Source organism: Diabrotica virgifera, chromosome 4 (assembly GCF_917563875.1).
Source record: "Diabrotica virgifera virgifera chromosome 4, PGI_DIABVI_V3a".
NCBI classification, from domain to species: Eukaryota; Metazoa; Arthropoda; class Insecta; order Coleoptera; family Chrysomelidae; genus Diabrotica; species Diabrotica virgifera.
The window spans coordinates 28,900,403-28,919,439 of NC_065446.1; the positions used below are offsets into that span (position 1 = coordinate 28,900,403).

The 19,037-nt window shown below is 31.6% G+C and overlaps 1 protein-coding gene and 1 long non-coding RNA gene across 2 annotated transcripts in view; one reads left to right on the plus strand and one right to left on the minus strand.

Moving 5' to 3' along the window:
- Window positions 1–19,037, plus strand: part of LOC126882970 (extended synaptotagmin-2-like) — a gene marked incomplete at its 5' end in the record, with an annotated part of 104,435 nt that overhangs the window by 77,823 nt on the left and 7,575 nt on the right.
- LOC126882972 (uncharacterized) lies at window positions 17,023–18,881 on the minus strand. The gene is made up of 2 exons (XR_007697438.1): window positions 18,348–18,881; window positions 17,023–17,478 (listed from the first exon to the last, which is right to left on the minus strand). It is a non-coding gene; the product is annotated as an uncharacterized LOC126882972 (long non-coding RNA).

The following is a 19,037-nucleotide window of genomic DNA, read 5'->3' on the forward strand; positions in this document are numbered from 1 at the left end:
ACAAACAAATAAGTCCAATATTTTTAAATTTGGAGAATTATGAGAATGTGAATATTCAAACATCTCGAAAATTATGAAACGTAACGAAATAACTAGTCTTACACGGTTTCAATAAATTTTTGCGAATTGGAAACCAGCCGATAAGTACAGTTATTTGCTTATTCACCACGCGATTTATCGGACTGGGTTCACTTGTAACTTCTATAGTAGGCATTTTACCCATGTTATAAATGTTATTCTTTGTCATTCTTTTCTCACGCCATCGTCAACTAGATGTTTATGACGCCATAAGCCATAAAAAATATGGGACTTAGGCGAAAAAATATGGAACTTATGGAACTGAAAAGCCCCAAAAAGATACGTGTTCTAAATGCGATAGTTTAGCAATTAAAATATCATACGCAGAAGAAACTGAAAAGGAAAACTTAATTTTAGAGCAGAATAAGCATCACGTAGCAGCTCAAGAAGCGTATAACGCAAAGTCAAGTGATAAAACTTTAGCCATAAATGATGCGACAACTGCAGTATTTGCTTTCATTTGCAACAATGTTTGCCAACCCCTTATTTGAAAACATCCATTTCATTTTACAAACGGCAACTCTGTACCTACAATCTAACTGTACACAATTTAGTTACTGGTATAGCTACTTGCTATATTTGGAATGAGTCTGTTTCAGCCAGAGGAGGAAATCAAATTTGTAACAGTTAGAAATAGGGTGGAAGAAGAGTTCTAGTAGGATGAATACTATTTCTTAAATAGAAAGGGATCTGGAGAAAAATTAGGGGATATTTCTAAAAGCTACTTGCTGCGGCAGCTCATGGTTGTGCGGTGGCGGATCATAGGTTCGTTTAAGGAACTAGGGAGTATCAACTACTATTACCAAATGAAATAAGAGTACTTACACAGATATCCTAGGGTGTTTATATAGAAATGATCCTGGATATATTTTGTTTGAGGGCGCCTTACCAGGAGTTTCTTTTATACAATCCAATATTTTCTTGATATGTATACTCTAAAATACTTTTAAATGTGTGGTTAAAATTTTTGCTAATAGGTAGTTATAAATAAACAGGACAAATAAAATTACATATTTATTGAAAACTTTTCCTGTCAAAAAAAACAAAACAAACATTAGGTTTTATAGGTTACATTGGCGATATTTACCTGTGACTAAAATATATCTACTTTCTATAAAATAGATATGGTGCACCAAAAAATAAGCAAATTTATTGTTTATTGACTTGATATCTGACACATTTGAAATATTGCATTTATATTATTAAAAAGGAAAAATGTTTATTTTTACTGAAACTTGAAAATAACAACTGTCAGTTACGTCACTTGTCAAATATCATTCCAAAAATATTTATCTCAATTAATTTTTATATGGTTAAATCACAATTTTGATTTAACAATCTTTTTATAATGATGGAAGCAAATATCTTTCTCATCCAATCAAAAGTTTACTTGTTATATTTTTATTTTTAAATTAAAAATATTATTAATATTTATCAAAAAAAAATTACTTTAATCCTTGAATCTAAATTTTTAATTAAAATAGTCACTATACCTTAAACTTTGAAAATATTCATCTGTCACAACATTACTTCACCATCGGAAAGTTTTGACAGATCACTCATACGTCACTCGACGGATGACTGGAAAATTCCACTGCTATGGTGATATTATGTAGGTATTATACCATAACAAACAGGAAAATGCTAATTTACCTCTAGTTTTCTAATCCAGGAAACTTAGGTTTAATCCATTACCATGTAACCATAACCAATATTATTATAACCAGCTATAAAGGTAATAACAGCTCACCGGCTTCATAAAGGATTAAATACGCCATACCATAAGTTTACAAGAGCGTATAAACCAAAATTTCACTAAACAACAGAACTGCTACACTATTAAATGATCAACCCATTAATTATCCTCAACAAAAGAACTTTAATATATCCCAAATTTAACTTGGAAATTCTTTTGTGGAACTAATATATGCCGGTTAGAATCTAACTTTTTTGACATGTTTATCCGTCAAAAACTATTTTCAGACTCCGCGTTCTTTGCAATACCTTCTAAATCTTTCTATCGATGTCGAACTAAACTTCGGTTTTTTGTTCGTCACAGCCAATCACGACTCACGATTTTTACTTGACATTTGAATTGGCCAATGATTGCTTTCTGGTTCTGTCATAATTCTAGAATATGATTATGACAAATACGCAATTATACCAATACAAGAAGAACGCTTGGAAAATTACCTCTAACACGCATTTCTTCTAAGAATATAACAAGGTATTGTGAAACAGTTCATAGGCGGGTTATAAATTTTTATTTGACTTGAATTTCTATAAAGAACTGACAAAAATATTTGGATTTACTTAGAAAAGGATTGTAAAAACTATATAAATTAATATATTTATATTTCCGCTGGTTTTATAAATGTTATAACAGCCTCCTCCGAAAAGAGAAAACTCGGATAGAATATTCAGTTTTCGATAAACTAAACAAGAAATCAACCATGATTCCTTGAGTGAGGCAAAACAATCACATCAAAAAAAAATTATTATTATTATTTTTTTAGATGATGGCAAGTGGGGATTAAATTAAACAAACAACAAACGTTACGGATTGGGCTAGCGTACCATCGATCGCCAGACTCTTTAAAGTCGAGTAGACTAACATGTTTCATGACTCTAAAATGAACTGTAGGTGACAAGAGTTTCTGTGTCTTGGGGAAGAAATAAATCTTATGCCCTGTGTGGACCTCGCTGACATTCACAACAGTAACACAAGTGATATATATATTATATAATATATCATATAATATATACCATATACCAGAGCAGACACAGCCTCATCACCTCGTTGCCTAACCGGGAGTGGTTTTCAAAAACTAAAAAAAATCATTTGAGCTCTAGGCTCAGCAGATAGGCATCTGCTTTATTTGAGCTCTAGGCTCAGCAGATAGGCATCTGCTTTAACTCCACTAAAAGCCTAGCGAGTTTCAGGGAATTTTTATCGGCAACGGTTCAGCAAAAGTGAGGATTTAGAATCTCCATTCTAAATACCTCAATGAGACAGAATGTACTCATTTGTCTCAAGTCGAGATCGGTAACTTTACGTTAAACGTCTCACAGGGAATATACTCAATTCAACAACTAGACTAAAATAAAAGAAGACTAAAAAAGGGTATAAAACAAGGACTAAAAACGACATACCAAAATCAAAGAAGATGTCTTTTTCTTATCAAGACTAAGGAAAATAAAAAAAATTAAGGGGAACAGAGAATAGGGAATCAGGACTAAGGGGATGACATATTATCTTCATCAGATACAAAAGGTTTTAAATCTTTAACATGCCATTTACCAAGATCAGAACCGTTTAAATCAGAGAGACGATACACCACTGGTGACAACTTTTCTCGGACAGTAGCTTCAATGTACCTCGGTGCTAGCTTAGACATAAACTTGTTAGCTGCATTAGACAGGACTTTATTCCTTCTCCATACTTTATCTCCTACTTGGAATTGGACTTCTCTTCTTCGTAAGTTGTAACTTCTAGTGTTACGTTCATATCCTTTTCGAAGATTAGCCCTGACTTTTTCGAAGACTTGACTTAATCCTTTTACTTCTGAAGCGTACATATCACGGTTACCAGGAATAATTTCTAGATCTTGGTTCCATTGATCTTTTTGATCAATACCATAGTAATTTCCACTTAGGGGAACATGACGGCCATAATTAAGGAAAGCTGGGGTATATCCAGTTACTTCATGCTTTGCAGTGTTAATAGCTTGTCTGATCTTTGCTAAATTCTTGTCCCAATCTACGTGGTTTTTTACATACATACGGATTGCTGTTCCAATTGTTTTGTTATTCCTTTCCACAAAATTACATTGTGGTGCATACACGGGGCTAAACCATACTTTCTGAACATTATACCTACTACAGAGATTAATTAGAAGAGGGTTGTTCAGATTTGAGGCATTATCACAAATCACATACTGGGGGACACCAAACATCAGGAAGACATTATCTTCCAAAAATTCAACTATACTCTTAGCTGTAGCCTTCCTCAAAGGATGGACTAAGGTATATTTACTAAACCAATCAGCAACCACTAATAACCACGTATAACCTTTTTTTGAACGAACAAAAGGACCAATCAGATCAACGGCAACTATCTGCCAGGGGAATTGAGCTTCTCTTTGCTTACCCATTTTACCTAATGGAGCATGATTTGGTGTTTTCTGAGCACCACACACTCTACATGATCTGACAAACTTAAGCACATCACAACGCATTTTTGGCCAATAGTACCTTTCTTGAATACGGGACAAAGTTTTATAGAATCCAAAGTGAGCACATGTAGGTGGCTCATGACAAGATTGCATAACTTCTAATCTTTGGGGTTTGGGTACTAAAATTTTCCATTCAACATCATTAGTCTTGAAAGAATTTGGGGATGGGGCATACTTGTAGATAAAATCATTTTCCACTTTCCATTGTGGAAAATTATCAGGGGAACGGAGTATCTTCGATCTTAAATCATCGAACCAAGGGTCTATTCTATCTATATCTATTTCTAGATAATTAACATTTTGGGTATCATTGGTATGGGCTCGGGATAAAGCATCAGGGACTAAATGGGATGTTCCTTTTCTATGAATCAAATCGAAAGTATGTTGTCTAAGGCGCATAGCCCACCTGGCTAATTTGCCTGTAGGATTGGACAGTTTATTCAACCAGAGAAGTGAATGGTGGTCAGTAATGACCGAAAACTTAACTCCTTCAATATAACCTCGAAATTTCTCGATAGCGAAGATCACTGCGAGACATTCTCGCTCTGTAACTGAATAATTTCTTTCAGCTCGGGAAAGGGACCTACTAGCATAAGCTATAACTTTTTCTTCACCATCAATAGTTTGAGTCAAGACACCACCAAGACCGGTGTCAGATGCATCACATTGCACAACAAAAGGAAGTTCGAAATTGGGTTGGGCTAAGATAGGGGCAGAAATTAGGAGTTCTTTAATTTTCAAAAAAGCTTTTTCAGCTTCACTAGTCCAAACTACTGGTTGTTTTTTCTTTCGATGACCTTTAAGGAGGTCATTAATAGGGGAGGCTAAACTGGAAAAATCTTTAATGAAACGACGATACCAGGAACACATACCTATAAATCTTTTAATTTCAGTAGAATTAGATGGCCTAGGATAATTAACCATAGCTAAGATTTTTTCAGGATCTGCTTTAAGGGAATTGTTACCAACTACATAACCAAGATACTTCAATTCAGATTTAAAAAAATCACACTTATCGATGTTAATGGTCAAGTTTGCTTCTTTAAGTTTATCTCTTATTGTTTTCAACAATTGGATATGTTCTTCAAAAGATGGGGTACATACTATGATGTCATCTAAATAACAGAATATATAGGGTTCAAACTCAGGTCCAAAGATAGCATCAACTAATCTTTGTTGAATCTGTGCACTATTACACAAACCAAAGGGAACAGAAGTGAATTGAAAAGAACCTCTACCAGAAACATTAAAGGCTGTCTTTTTCCTAGAGTCAGGATGCAGCGGGATTTGCCAAAAAGCTTTTCTTAAGTCAATGGAACTAATGCATTTAGCTCCTCTAAGTAACGAAAGAATTCTGTCTATTTGGGGCAAAGGATATGTATCATGAACAGTGACTTCATTCAATGAACGACCATCAAAACAAAACCTATATTCACCTGACTTTTTCTTTACTAATAATACAGGACTTGACCATGGGGATTGGGCTGGTTCGATTACTCCTAATCGTAACATATCGTCTAACTCTTCATGTAGTATTTTATTCATGTACGGGGATAAAGGATATTGTCTTTTCTTAAATGGTTTTGCATCACCAGTGTCAATAACCATTTCAATCTTATTGGTTCTTCCAATATATTTAGAACTAGAAATTTCCTCAAAAGAAGCGACTGTTGAATTTACTAAATTCTTTTCGGTGGGAGAAAATGAGTCTACAGAATACAAAGTTTCGGTTTTCTCTTCCTTTTGGGAAGAATGCCATGTTCTATCTCTAAAATTCAACAACACCGAAAATGTATGCATAAAGTTACTTCCTAAAATAAAACTATGGGGAACGGAGGGTACTACAAGAAATTTTACCATTTGGGAAACACCATCCGCCTCAATTGGAAGATCAATATTACCAACTACGGATTTATGAGAACCATCTGCTAAGCAGACATGTTTACAGGGAGTAGAATTATAATTAATTCCTTGGGAATTCAAAAATTTAATTCCAGTGGCACCTACTACGGATGTAGTGCAACCACTATCTAAAAGAGCGATAAAAATTTTAGAAAAGATAGAAATACTAATGTGAGGACGTTTATCACGATCTTTTTCAAAAAGAGGGTTAAGTATGCTTCGGGAAGGTTTGTCGGGCTTAACTCTAACTGGAGTGCAACTGCCGACTGGCTGCACACTACCTAGTTTTTTTTGACACTTACAGGAGGAAGTGCTCACACCTCTCTGACCACAATGAGAACAAAATATTTCTCTGTATCTACAATCACGAGAAACATGATTGTGCTTACCACAAAAACAACAAAAAATTTTTCTAGGGTTTCTTTGTGTTTGGTAGGGAGGGGATTTCATCAAAGGAGGTGGACAAGAAGACTGATTTCTGTGGGGTGGATAAGAAGAAGAAGACTGATGTCTTTCTGGTGGATAAGAAGACTGATGTCTTTCTGGTGGATAAGAAGACTGATGTCTTTCTGGTGGATAAGAAGACTGATGTCTTTCTGGTGGATAAGAAGACTGATGTCTTTCTGGTGGATAAGAAGACTGATGTCTTTCTGGTGGATAAGAAGAAGATTGATGTCTTTCTGGAGGATAAGAAGAAGATTGATGTCTTTCATCAGTATCTACTGGAGGATTGGGTCTCTCATTTCTCTGTCTGGAATTGGTATTGGATTTCTTAAAAGGATGATCTTGCTTTTCTGGTTTGTCTCTTTTGGGGTTTTCAGGCTTGTCTTGTTTATCAAGTACCTGAAAATTCTCTTGGGGTTTCTCTGTATCTTCTAATGAGATACCAGCAAGACCTTTTGTAGTTTGAAGCAGAGGCAAAACATTTTGCTCCAAACGTTTAACAGTAGAGACTAAAATTTCTACCGTGGGAAAATCTTGAAGGGCTACGAGTGGAATATAATCCACTAAAATATTTTTTCTTAAGATTTTAACTCGTTGTGCTTCAGATGGGTACTCTTCCAAACGTCTAAAGAGATTCTCCATGATTGAGGAATAAATAGTGATTGACTCGGACTTTTTTTGTTTTCGACTTTTAATATCGTCGTAGAGATTATCATTGTAATCTGGGGGTAGGAAAGCAGTTTTGAGTAAGGTTATCAACTCATTCCAACTGTTAACTGTATTTCTAACACTTCTATACCAAATGGCAGCGTTTCCGTCAAATAAGTCAAAAGCTGATCTAAAAAGGACATCTTGAGAAATATTTCTGGACCTAGCAGAATCTCTTATTTTTTCTAAAAATGTGGGAAGGGCTTTACTCTCACCATTAAATTTGATATTTAAATCAGAAACTCTAACAGGAGTTGAAACTTGTATAATAGGGGCCGAAACTGAACTAATAGGGGCAACAGGGACTGAAGTTGTATCACTAGTCGATGGGATGGACATATTATCGGATGTCTCTTCCTTTTCCAAGACATCTCCTGTCAACATCAATAAATCCATTTTATAGTTTTCAATAACTTCTTTTACTTTTTCATCTACATTGTCAGGGAAATTTTCTAATCTGAAATCCAGATGAGTGGACCTTGTTTTGAAACGAGCAAAGTCAGCCTTTGTTGACTGTGCATCCATCGTTTTTGCAATATTTTGCAAATCTTTGAGTATTGCCTGAATTGCAGGTAACTCTTTATCTGGATCGACTACATTTTTAGTAAAATCGATTGCAGATGAGGTAGTCTCTTTACTTAACTGACCTCTCAATAACTTACGTTTTTCTTCAACGTTTTTATTTTGTACCTTAAAACCTCTTATGAACAGTTCATAAGATAACTCTTCTGTTTTCAGATCATTTACCTGGGTAGACTTCATTTTTAAAACTGGGGTGAAAGTAACACGCAAGGGAAAGACAGAAGGGAATAGTAGAAAATATGATTTTCAACAAAGGACCGTTTCTATTTATCAAACGAAAGCAAACGTCACCTGTCCAACGTAACCGGATCCCAAATCACCAGTCTTGTCACAGCTTCTGCTCTTGGCCTACAATCATTCAGTAAATAAAAGAGGGGTCAATGAACTATTTGTCAAAAATTCACACTCACATACTAACAGGGAACAACAGACTCAAAAAATTTAGACACAACAGGGAAATTCAAACACAAAAAATATTGAAACTTGCTTCTCGAATGAGCTTACACAGGAAACACCAACAATGGTTCTTGTTCCGATAATTAATGGAAGTGTTCCTAGACAACTAAGCACGCTTCCTCTATCACGAGTATTACACTTGTGATGTATTCTGGTACAAGAAGGGAAAAAAAGTATTAATCGGACTGACTAACTCGTTTACTTCACGGGTAGGCTCGGACTAATTCACAGATAGGCTCCAAATAATTTACACGTAGGCTCCAACTAACCTTTGGTATCCTTATGACACTGACAAAGCTAGATTAGTTGAGAAAAAAATAATGGGACTAAAAGCTCAAACGGAAACTACCAGACTATACACATATACTCAAACGACGAACAAAAAATATCACAAAATCAAGTTATTCTGTAAAAAATTGTCAATCAATTATGAATAAATGCACAAATACAACAATAATGTTATACTTTTTAAATAGTTTCAATATCAAAATGTTCAACACTACTTATATAGACTACCTGTCTATATTATACTCATCAATATTTAGAAAAAATTCAAATAATGCTTTCACCATGGGTACTGTATCAACATCTACCATAAATACATACATAAAAATAATGTTGATACACTACAATGAGTACATATTTATACCTATTAAAAAATTTATACCACTTCGTAACTTTAAAAGAAAATGTAGGGGCTCTTTCTAGGTTACCGACTTAAATTTTAGCGTTTTGGGCTAAACTACGTTAGGATACTGATATGATAGTATTATTGATCTCAAATCTGGGGCAAAAAAATAATTTAGGTTGACAAACAGTTGGGACTAGCTAAAAAAAAGTAAACTGTTTGGGAACAACTTAATGATAGGACTGGGGAAGAAATGAGACAGATTTGTAGCTTGATACGTTGGGTGCTATTTGTAGCTCGACACTTTGTAGCTGGACACTGAAAGAGGCAGAAAAATGAATCGGCCCCACATTCTAGGGCGACATTTGTAACAGTTTGCGTACAACTGGAGCCGGAAGGAGGCTAAAAATGAGTCGAGCCACACACGTTGGGCGGCATTTGTAACAGTTAGAAATAGGGTGGAAGAAGAGTTCTAGTAGGATGAATACTATTTCTTAAATAGAAAGGGATCTGGAGAAAAATTAGGGGATATTTCTAAAAGCTACTTGCTGCGGCAGCTCATGGTTGTGCGGTGGCGGATCATAGGTTCGTTTAAGGAACTAGGGAGTATCAACTACTATTACCAAATGAAATAAGAGTACTTACACAGATATCCTAGGGTGTTTATATAGAAATGATCCTGGATATATTTTGTTTGAGGGCGCCTTACCAGGAGTTTCTTTTATACAATCCAATATTTTCTTGATATGTATACTCTAAAATACTTTTAAATGTGTGGTTAAAATTTTTGCTAATAGGTAGTTATAAATAAACAGGACAAATAAAATTACATATTTATTGAAAACTTTTCCTGTCAAAAAAAACAAAACAAACATTAGGTTTTATAGGTTACATTGGCGATATTTACCTGTGACTAAAATATATCTACTTTCTATAAAATAGATATGGTGCACCAAAAAATAAGCAAATTTATTGTTTATTGACTTGATATCTGACACATTTGAAATATTGCATTTATATTATTAAAAAGGAAAAATGTTTATTTTTACTGAAACTTGAAAATAACAACTGTCAGTTACGTCACTTGTCAAATATCATTCCAAAAATATTTATCTCAATTAATTTTTATATGGTTAAATCACAATTTTGATTTAACAATCTTTTTATAATGATGGAAGCAAATATCTTTCTCATCCAATCAAAAGTTTACTTGTTATATTTTTATTTTTAAATTAAAAATATTATTAATATTTATCAAAAAAAAATTACTTTAATCCTTGAATCTAAATTTTTAATTAAAATAGTCACTATACCTTAAACTTTGAAAATATTCATCTGTCACAACATTACTTCACCATCGGAAAGTTTTGACAGATCACTCATACGTCACTCGACGGATGACTGGAAAATTCCACTGCTATGGTGATATTATGTAGGTATTATACCATAACAAACAGGAAAATGCTAATTTACCTCTAGTTTTCTAATCCAGGAAACTTAGGTTTAATCCATTACCATGTAACCATAACCAATATTATTATAACCAGCTATAAAGGTAATAACAGCTCACCGGCTTCATAAAGGATTAAATACGCCATACCATAAGTTTACAAGAGCGTATAAACCAAAATTTCACTAAACAACAGAACTGCTACACTATTAAATGATCAACCCATTAATTATCCTCAACAAAAGAACTTTAATATATCCCAAATTTAACTTGGAAATTCTTTTGTGGAACTAATATATGCCGGTTAGAATCTAACTTTTTTGACATGTTTATCCGTCAAAAACTATTTTCAGACTCCGCGTTCTTTGCAATACCTTCTAAATCTTTCTATCGATGTCGAACTAAACTTCGGTTTTTTGTTCGTCACAGCCAATCACGACTCACGATTTTTACTTGACATTTGAATTGGCCAATGATTGCTTTCTGGTTCTGTCATAATTCTAGAATATGATTATGACAAATACGCAATTATACCAATACAAGAAGAACGCTTGGAAAATTACCTCTAACACGCATTTCTTCTAAGAATATTGGGATAAACCGTAATCGTACCCCTTCCTAACTGCCAAAGTGTCATGGCCGCCGTCGGGACCTATTGTGCTGACATTTACAATGTTTACATATAGAAAAGTTTGTTTTTTTCTGCTTATAATGCCGTTTTCTAAAGATATTAGTGAACAAAATCGATTTGCTAACAATATTTAATATATTTGAAATGTGCTAAAATTGGATTCAACAGCAAAAGTCGCATAAATAACATATAAATGACGAATTTGTTTACCTATTACAAATGGGGTTATGTGGTTGTAACTGTTTATTTTGGGAATAAAATGAAAATGATCAATTAAACGACTGGAAAACTGTAAGTATTACAATTAAAACATGTTTATCCTATCACAAGAGTTCACTTCATTTTAAGAAAGCTAATTATTATTATACAATAGACATTTATAAACTGCCATGTACTTTTAAGGTTACTTTTGATCTGTTTTTAAAGCTTATGATTAAATGTTACCTCTTTATTAATTAGATTTGCCAACAAAAGATGCATGATTAAGGCCAAATGCAATTCCTTTGCTAAAGTCATAAAAAAAGTACAAATACAGTTAAAAAAATTATTTTAAAAAGGTCTCTCAAAAGACATGAAAATTATACAACAACTCAAAAAACTAGAGAATGTAAAGAAAGCCAGGTTATTGGAAATGGAATTCCTGTTTAATTGAAAGCCAGTAAACTATCCAAGACTTTTCAGAATCAAATGTGTCAACTTGTAAAACGATTCTTCTGACATTTTTAGTAAAAACCAGATTATCCTCAAGAAAAATTCTGTTTTAAGTGAAACTCAAAGTCATATATATAAATATAATTTTGTGAATGTGTCATCTTTGAATGAAACAAATTTTTTACCTAAACAAATAAATGTTTGGATCTAATTAAAAACAATGCTGAATCAAGTACAGTAGAAATACAATCCTTTGAACTTCTAAATGTGATTGTTAAAAGTGTCGAGATAGCTACTGCATAGGGATTCGAAAGGGATAGACTTGTTATGAACGCACTTGATCATGTACTTCTTACTGTTATAAAGTTGAAACAAAACTTATTTTATGCTTTCTTATCAGTCACTTTTAATTGTGTATCAACTTTACGTGGTACATCGTGCAAAAATTGCTAAAATGCAAACATATTTATTTTCTGTGTTACATTGGATACTATGATTGAATGTCTTCCTCTTTTAGATAGTGAAGTGAAGAACATCTTGAAGTTCCAATGATGTTTCAAGATGAGATAAATCGAAATAATGGTTGTATGTTAGAAGGACAGAGAATACGAAGAAATGTTATTGCTGCATACTTAGTGTAGTGAAATACAAACTTCAAACATTATAATATATTTTTTTATTTCAAACATTTCATATGATTATGAAAGAACATCTTCCTCTTTAAAACAATGAAGAAGTGAAGAACATAATAAAGTTCCAACGAAAATGATTCCAGATGAGGAAAATCGAAATAATGGTTGTATGTTACGTGTATAGAGAATACGAAGAAATGTTATTGCTGCAAACTTAGTGTAGTGAATTAAAAACTTATTGTCAAATACAAATCAATTTATTTCATACTTTTATAATATATAGTGGTACAATTTTATATGTGTTCAAATAAAAATATTAATAAATAAAATACAATAAACACAAATCATGTATATCTTACAATGAATTACAAAATCAAAAATTAATTACAAAAATATCAAAATAAATCTGAAATATTAAAAAGTAAACCATAATTTTTATAGTACCTACATACTTTGGTTGGTACTCTAATAATTTGGAAATCCATTAAAGTTTGTAGATGGAAATTGCAGGTATCTAAAAAATATATAAAGTAACTCAACAATCTCTTTTCAATTAGGGTTGCAGTTGATAAAGATGAATGACCCTTGCTCGGGAAATCAAATGTATCTAAAAAAAATTAAGTAACAGCTTTCTAACAAAACAATCTTAGCACTAAACGGAAACAAAGATACTGGTAAGTATTAAAACATTTTTTGAAAAATCTTTCTGAAAGTGAAAATAAAGACTACTCTCTATGGGAACAACTAAAACTGGGTATGCTTTACAAAAAAATGTATCCAGAACAAATTTCTTCTCTATAAGGCAATACTACTACAAGTCTGGATGTACAGGATTTAATTCTGGGGAACTGCCAGTAACACATAATATGCAAAGACTACAAAGATTCCAATCCAAAGTCTTTCATGATGTCCGATTTTTTTAGTACCACTACCAAATATCACGCTAAACTTAAAATTCTTACAATGAAGATAGCTAAAGCTTGAGTACACATAGATAGATCCAACCAAACAAATAAAAACAATTAATGTATGTAAAATGTATGTTAGTCTTCTTCCACTTGCAGAAGATATTTTCAGTTGTTTGTGCCACTGTGAACTTAAGATCTCTAATATTAACCGATGATAAATTTATGAAAACTGATTTTAAATATTAAAAACTTTCAGAGATATTTCAATTTTCGAAACATCTTATAAAAGAGTGAAAAATATTCAGAGACACCTTACAGCCATAAACCAGTAAAACTAAAATATTTAATGTTTTTGTATAAATTAATATTAATATTTATGAACTTTTTAAATATATCTTTAAAAATTTTATGATAAATAAAATGTTTTTGAGTAAAGGCAATATTTTTTTGTATGGTAATAGAAAAGATTAATATTTGAAATCATATACAGCATCACATTTTATAAATTATAATCTTTTTATTATAAAAATAGTAATACCGTGTGTCTACGGATGGGATGCCCAAGAGGAAAAACTTTTTTATTTTCAATTTTAGCGAAAAATGTCATTCTTGATAAAAACTTTTGCTTGTTCTAAAACCCATAAAATGAACTAAAATTCAAGTTTTTCAAATCCTGCTTATTTTTATAGCCAATTTTATGTAAATCCCTATAAATTTTTGCACTAAGTTCGAAATTGTAACAATAATAACTTGGGAGAACAACCCTTTCACTTCTCTGGATTACGAAGCCAGACTTTGTCGTTCTCCTTGAATCATCCAATTATTTATTAATTAAATAATTATTAATACAATAATTTTAATAATGAAATTTATCACAAGATAAATTCTTTATTGATAGCTTAACATTGTCAAAAAAATTGACAATTCGCAAATTATTTATCGAAGTTGATAGTTACTAAGCTACAATTGTGGCTTGGCAACACTAGATTATTGTTAAGATTTCAAACTTAGTGCAAAAATTTACATAAAATAGGGATTTACATAAAATTGGCTACAAAATTAAGCAGGATTTAAAAAACTTGAATTTTATTTCGTTTTATGGGGTTTTAGAACAAGCAAAACTTTTTATCAATAATGACATTTTTCGCTAAAATTGAAAATAAAAAAGTTTTTCCTCTTGGGCACCCCAACCGTGGACACACTGTATATAATTATAATACTAAAATCACAATAAAGATGCACTAGAAAGAAACAAACACAAGACATGATGAATGTTATGAGGAGCACTCACAAATCATGATTTACAAAGTTTATACATTGTAAATCATGATTCGGGAGTGCTATTTGTATCATTCAACATGTCTTGGGTTGTTTATTTCTGGTGCATCTTTATTGTGAGTTTAGTATAAGGGAATTACAAGTTTTATGTTAAATCTTCTGAATCAAATTTTTGTTAGGTATCATGTCACTCTTACTAATTTTATCCCATAAACACTTTGAAATAATACATTTTTTAGTTCCATGACTGTTATCAATTGTTGGATATCATATTGGCTACCATATTCGCTATTGTGGCTTTATTGACAGCAGCTCTAACTAATGATGATGGAGTCGATTTTCCATACTATGGTCTTAGATTGTTCAGCTATGATTGTGAGATTCTACCAGAACCACATTTACCTTGGATCTTTCTCTGAATTATCAAATGCAAAAGTTCATATTTTTTAGGGTGTTTCATACCTAAGTATTATTGACCTAAGTATTCCAGCTTGTGTCTCTTTAGTCAAATGGAAATTATTATATGAAACTCTACAAGAACACATTCATATTATAATCAATTAAGTATATTAATTTTAATCACAAATGTTTATTGGTTGAGAGAGTGACTTTTTTACTTATGCTCAATCAAATATTTTTACTATTTTCTGTTAGTTTTTTAATAGTTATTTATGATATAAGTGTTAAAAGTACACATTTAAGGCACGCATGTGAAAGTCTGCAATTCACATGAGTGCCTTAAAAATGTACTTTTTAACACACATATCATACAATATTTTTTCTGCAAACGTAATTACAGAATAATATCTACAAAAACTTTTTTCTACAACCGTGTTAAAAATTCAATTTTTAGCACTCCATAAGAGCATTAAAAATGCTACTTTAAGGCACAAGTGCTTTAAAATTTTTATGGCACTGCAATTCGTATTGACCGTATAGACAATTTTGATGTAATGTCACAAAAATATAAAAATGGAATGTCAGTCAAGTTCAAGTAAAAGTTTTTGTAGATATTGTCCTGTAATTACGTTTGTAGAAAAAATATTGTATGATATGCGTGTTAAAAAGTACATTTTTAAGGCACTCATGTGAATTGCAGAACTCGCTATCGCTCATTCTGCAAACTTTCACATGCGTGCCTTAAACGTGTACTTTTAACACTTATATCATAAATAACTATTACTTGAACTGACATTCCATTTTTATATTTTTTTGACATTACATCAAAATTGCCTATACAGTCAATACGAACTGCAGTGCCATAAAATTTTTAAAGCACTAGTGCCTTAAGGTAGCGTTTTTAACGCTTGTATAGAGTGCTGAAAGTTGCATTTTTAACACGGTTGTAGAAAAAATAAATTTTATGTATATTTTATCTAAAAAAGTATTTAAGCACTTAAATATTTTTTCAAAAATAGAATATTTTTATGAACTTCTTTAATTCTTTTTTATTTTAACTTTAATGCAATCTGTTATCATTATAACAATATGACAGATATAAAAAATGACACAGTGGGAACTACACTCAGGGGTGAGAACTCTTTACATATTTATATTAATTTAGTCTACATTACCATATTTCTGACTTTTTTACAAATTAGTAACTACTATCTACTTCCCAGTGGTGTAGAGATCTGTAACTTTTCTTAACCCTCTAGTGCCCTAGTTTGCCTCAAGGCGGACCATAATAAAAATTTCCATGCTTACTATTTAAGTATTTTATAGCTGCAATACCGAAACCAGCCTTTGGACTAGATCTGATAAGCATCCAGCTTTTAAAAGTTTGGGTGATCAGACAGATTTTTACCCTATAATTTTCAGTTTAGCATGATATTTGGTAGTGGTACTAAAAACATCGGACATCATAAAAGACTTCGGATTAGAATCTTAATAGTTTTTGCATATTTGTATTACTGGCAGTTCCCCAGATTTAAATCCTGTACATCCAGACTTGTCGTAGTATTGCCTTATAGAGAAGAAGTTTGTTCTGGATACATTTTTTTGTAAAGCATGCCCAGTTTTAGTTGTTCCCATAGAGAGTAGTCTTTATTTTCACTTTCAGAAAGATTTTTCAAAAAATGTTTTAATACTTACCAGCGAGCTTACCAGTATCTTTGTTTCCGTTTAGTGCTAAGATTGTTTTGTTAGAAAGCTGTTACTTAATTTTTTTTTAGATACATTTGATTTCCCGAGCAAGGGTCATCTTTATCAACTGCTACCCTAATTAAAAAGAGATTGTTGAGTTACTTTATATTATTATATTTTTTAGATACCTGCAATTTCCATCTACAAACTTTAATGGATCTCCAAATTATTAGAGTACCAACCAAAGTATGTAGGTACTATAAAAATTATATGTAACTTTTTAATATTTTAGATTTATTTTGATATTTTTGTAATTAATTTTTGATTTTGTAATTCATTGTAAGATATACATGATTTGTGTTTATTGTATTTTATTTATTAATATTTTTATTTGAACACATATAAAATTATATCACTATATATTATAAAAGTATGAAATAAATTGATTTGTATTTGACAATAAGTTTTTAATTCACTACACTAAGTTTGCAGCAATAACATTTCTTCGTATTCTCTATACATGTAACATACAACCATTATTTCGATTTTCCTCATCTGGAATCATTTTCGTTGGAACTTTATTATGTTCTTCACTTCTTCATTGTTTTAAAAAGAAAGATGTTCTTTCATAATCATATGAAATGTTTGAAATCAAAAAATATATTATAATGTTTGAAGTTTGTATTTCACTACACTAAATATGCAGCAATAACATTTCTTCATATTCTCTGTCCTTCTAACATACAATTATTTCGATTTACCTCATCTTGAAACATCATTGGAACTTCAAGATGTTCTTCACTTCACTATCTAAAAGAGGAAGACATTCAATCATACTATCCAATGTAACACAGAAAATAAATATAATGTTTGCATTTTTAGCAATTTTTACACGATGTACCACGTAAAGTTGATACACAATTAAAAGTGACTGATAAAAAAGCATACAATAAGTTTTGTTTCAACTTTATAACAGTAAGAAGTACATGATCAAGTGAGTTCATAACAAGTCTATCCCTTTCGAATCCCTATGCAGTAGCTATTTCAACACTTTCAACAATCACATTTAGAAGTTCAAAGGATTGTATTTCTGTAACTGTACTTGATTCAGCATTGTTTTTAATTAGATCCATACATTTAATTGTTTAGGTAAAAAAATTGTTTCATTCAAAGATGACACATTCACAAATATGACTTTGAGTCTCACTTAAACAGAATTTTTCTTGAGGATAATCTGGTTTTTACTAAAAATTTCAGAAGAATCGTTTTTACAAGTTGACACATTTGATTCTGAAAAGTCTTGGATAGTTTACTGGCTTTCAATTAAACAGGAATTCCATTTCCAATAACCTGGCTTTCTTTACATTCTCTAGTTTTTTGAGTTGTTGTATATTTTCATGTCTTTTGAGAGACCTTTTTAAAATAATTTTTTTAACTGTATTGGTACTTTTTTTATGACTTTAGCAAAGGAATTGCATTTGGCCTTAATCATGCATCTTTTGTTGGCAAATCTAATTAATAAAGAGGTAACATTTAATCATAAGCTTTGAAAACAGATCAAAAGTAACCTTAAAAGTACATGGCAGTTTATAATTGTCTATTGTATAATAATAATTAGCTTTCTTAAAATGAAGTGAACTCTTGTGATAGGATAAACATGTTTTAATTGTAATACTTACAGTTTTCCAGTCGTTTAATTGATCATTTTCATTTTATTCCCAAAATAAACAGTTACAACCACATAACCCCATTTGTAATAGGTGAACAAATTCGTTATTTATATGTTATTTATGCGACTTTTGCTGTTGAATCCAATTTTAGCACATTTAAAATATATTAAATATTGTTAGCAAATCGATTTTGTTCACTAATATCTTTAGAAAACGGCATTATAAGCAGAAAAAAACAAACTTTTCTATATGTAAACATTGTAAATGTCAGCACAATAGGTCCCGACGGCGGCCATGACACTTTGGCAGTTAGGAGGGGGTACGATTACGGTTTATCCCAATAACAAGGTATTGTGAAACAGTTCATAGGCGGGTTATAAATTTTTATTTGACTTGAATTTCTATAAAGAACTGACAAAAATATTTGGATTTACTTAGAAAAGGATTGTAAAAACTATATAAATTAATATATTTATATTTCCGCTGGTTTTATAAATGTTATAAATTGCCTCATGTTTGTATCAACATCTTATGGACCTTCCATCAACCATAAAAAGAATATGTTTATATTCGGATACATGCCAGGGTCAGAATAAAAACAGTCACATGTCAGCAATGTTTATGCGCGTTTTGCAAAACAAAAGTAGAATAGAGTATATTGATCACAAGTTTCTTGTAAGTGGTCATACTCATATGGAA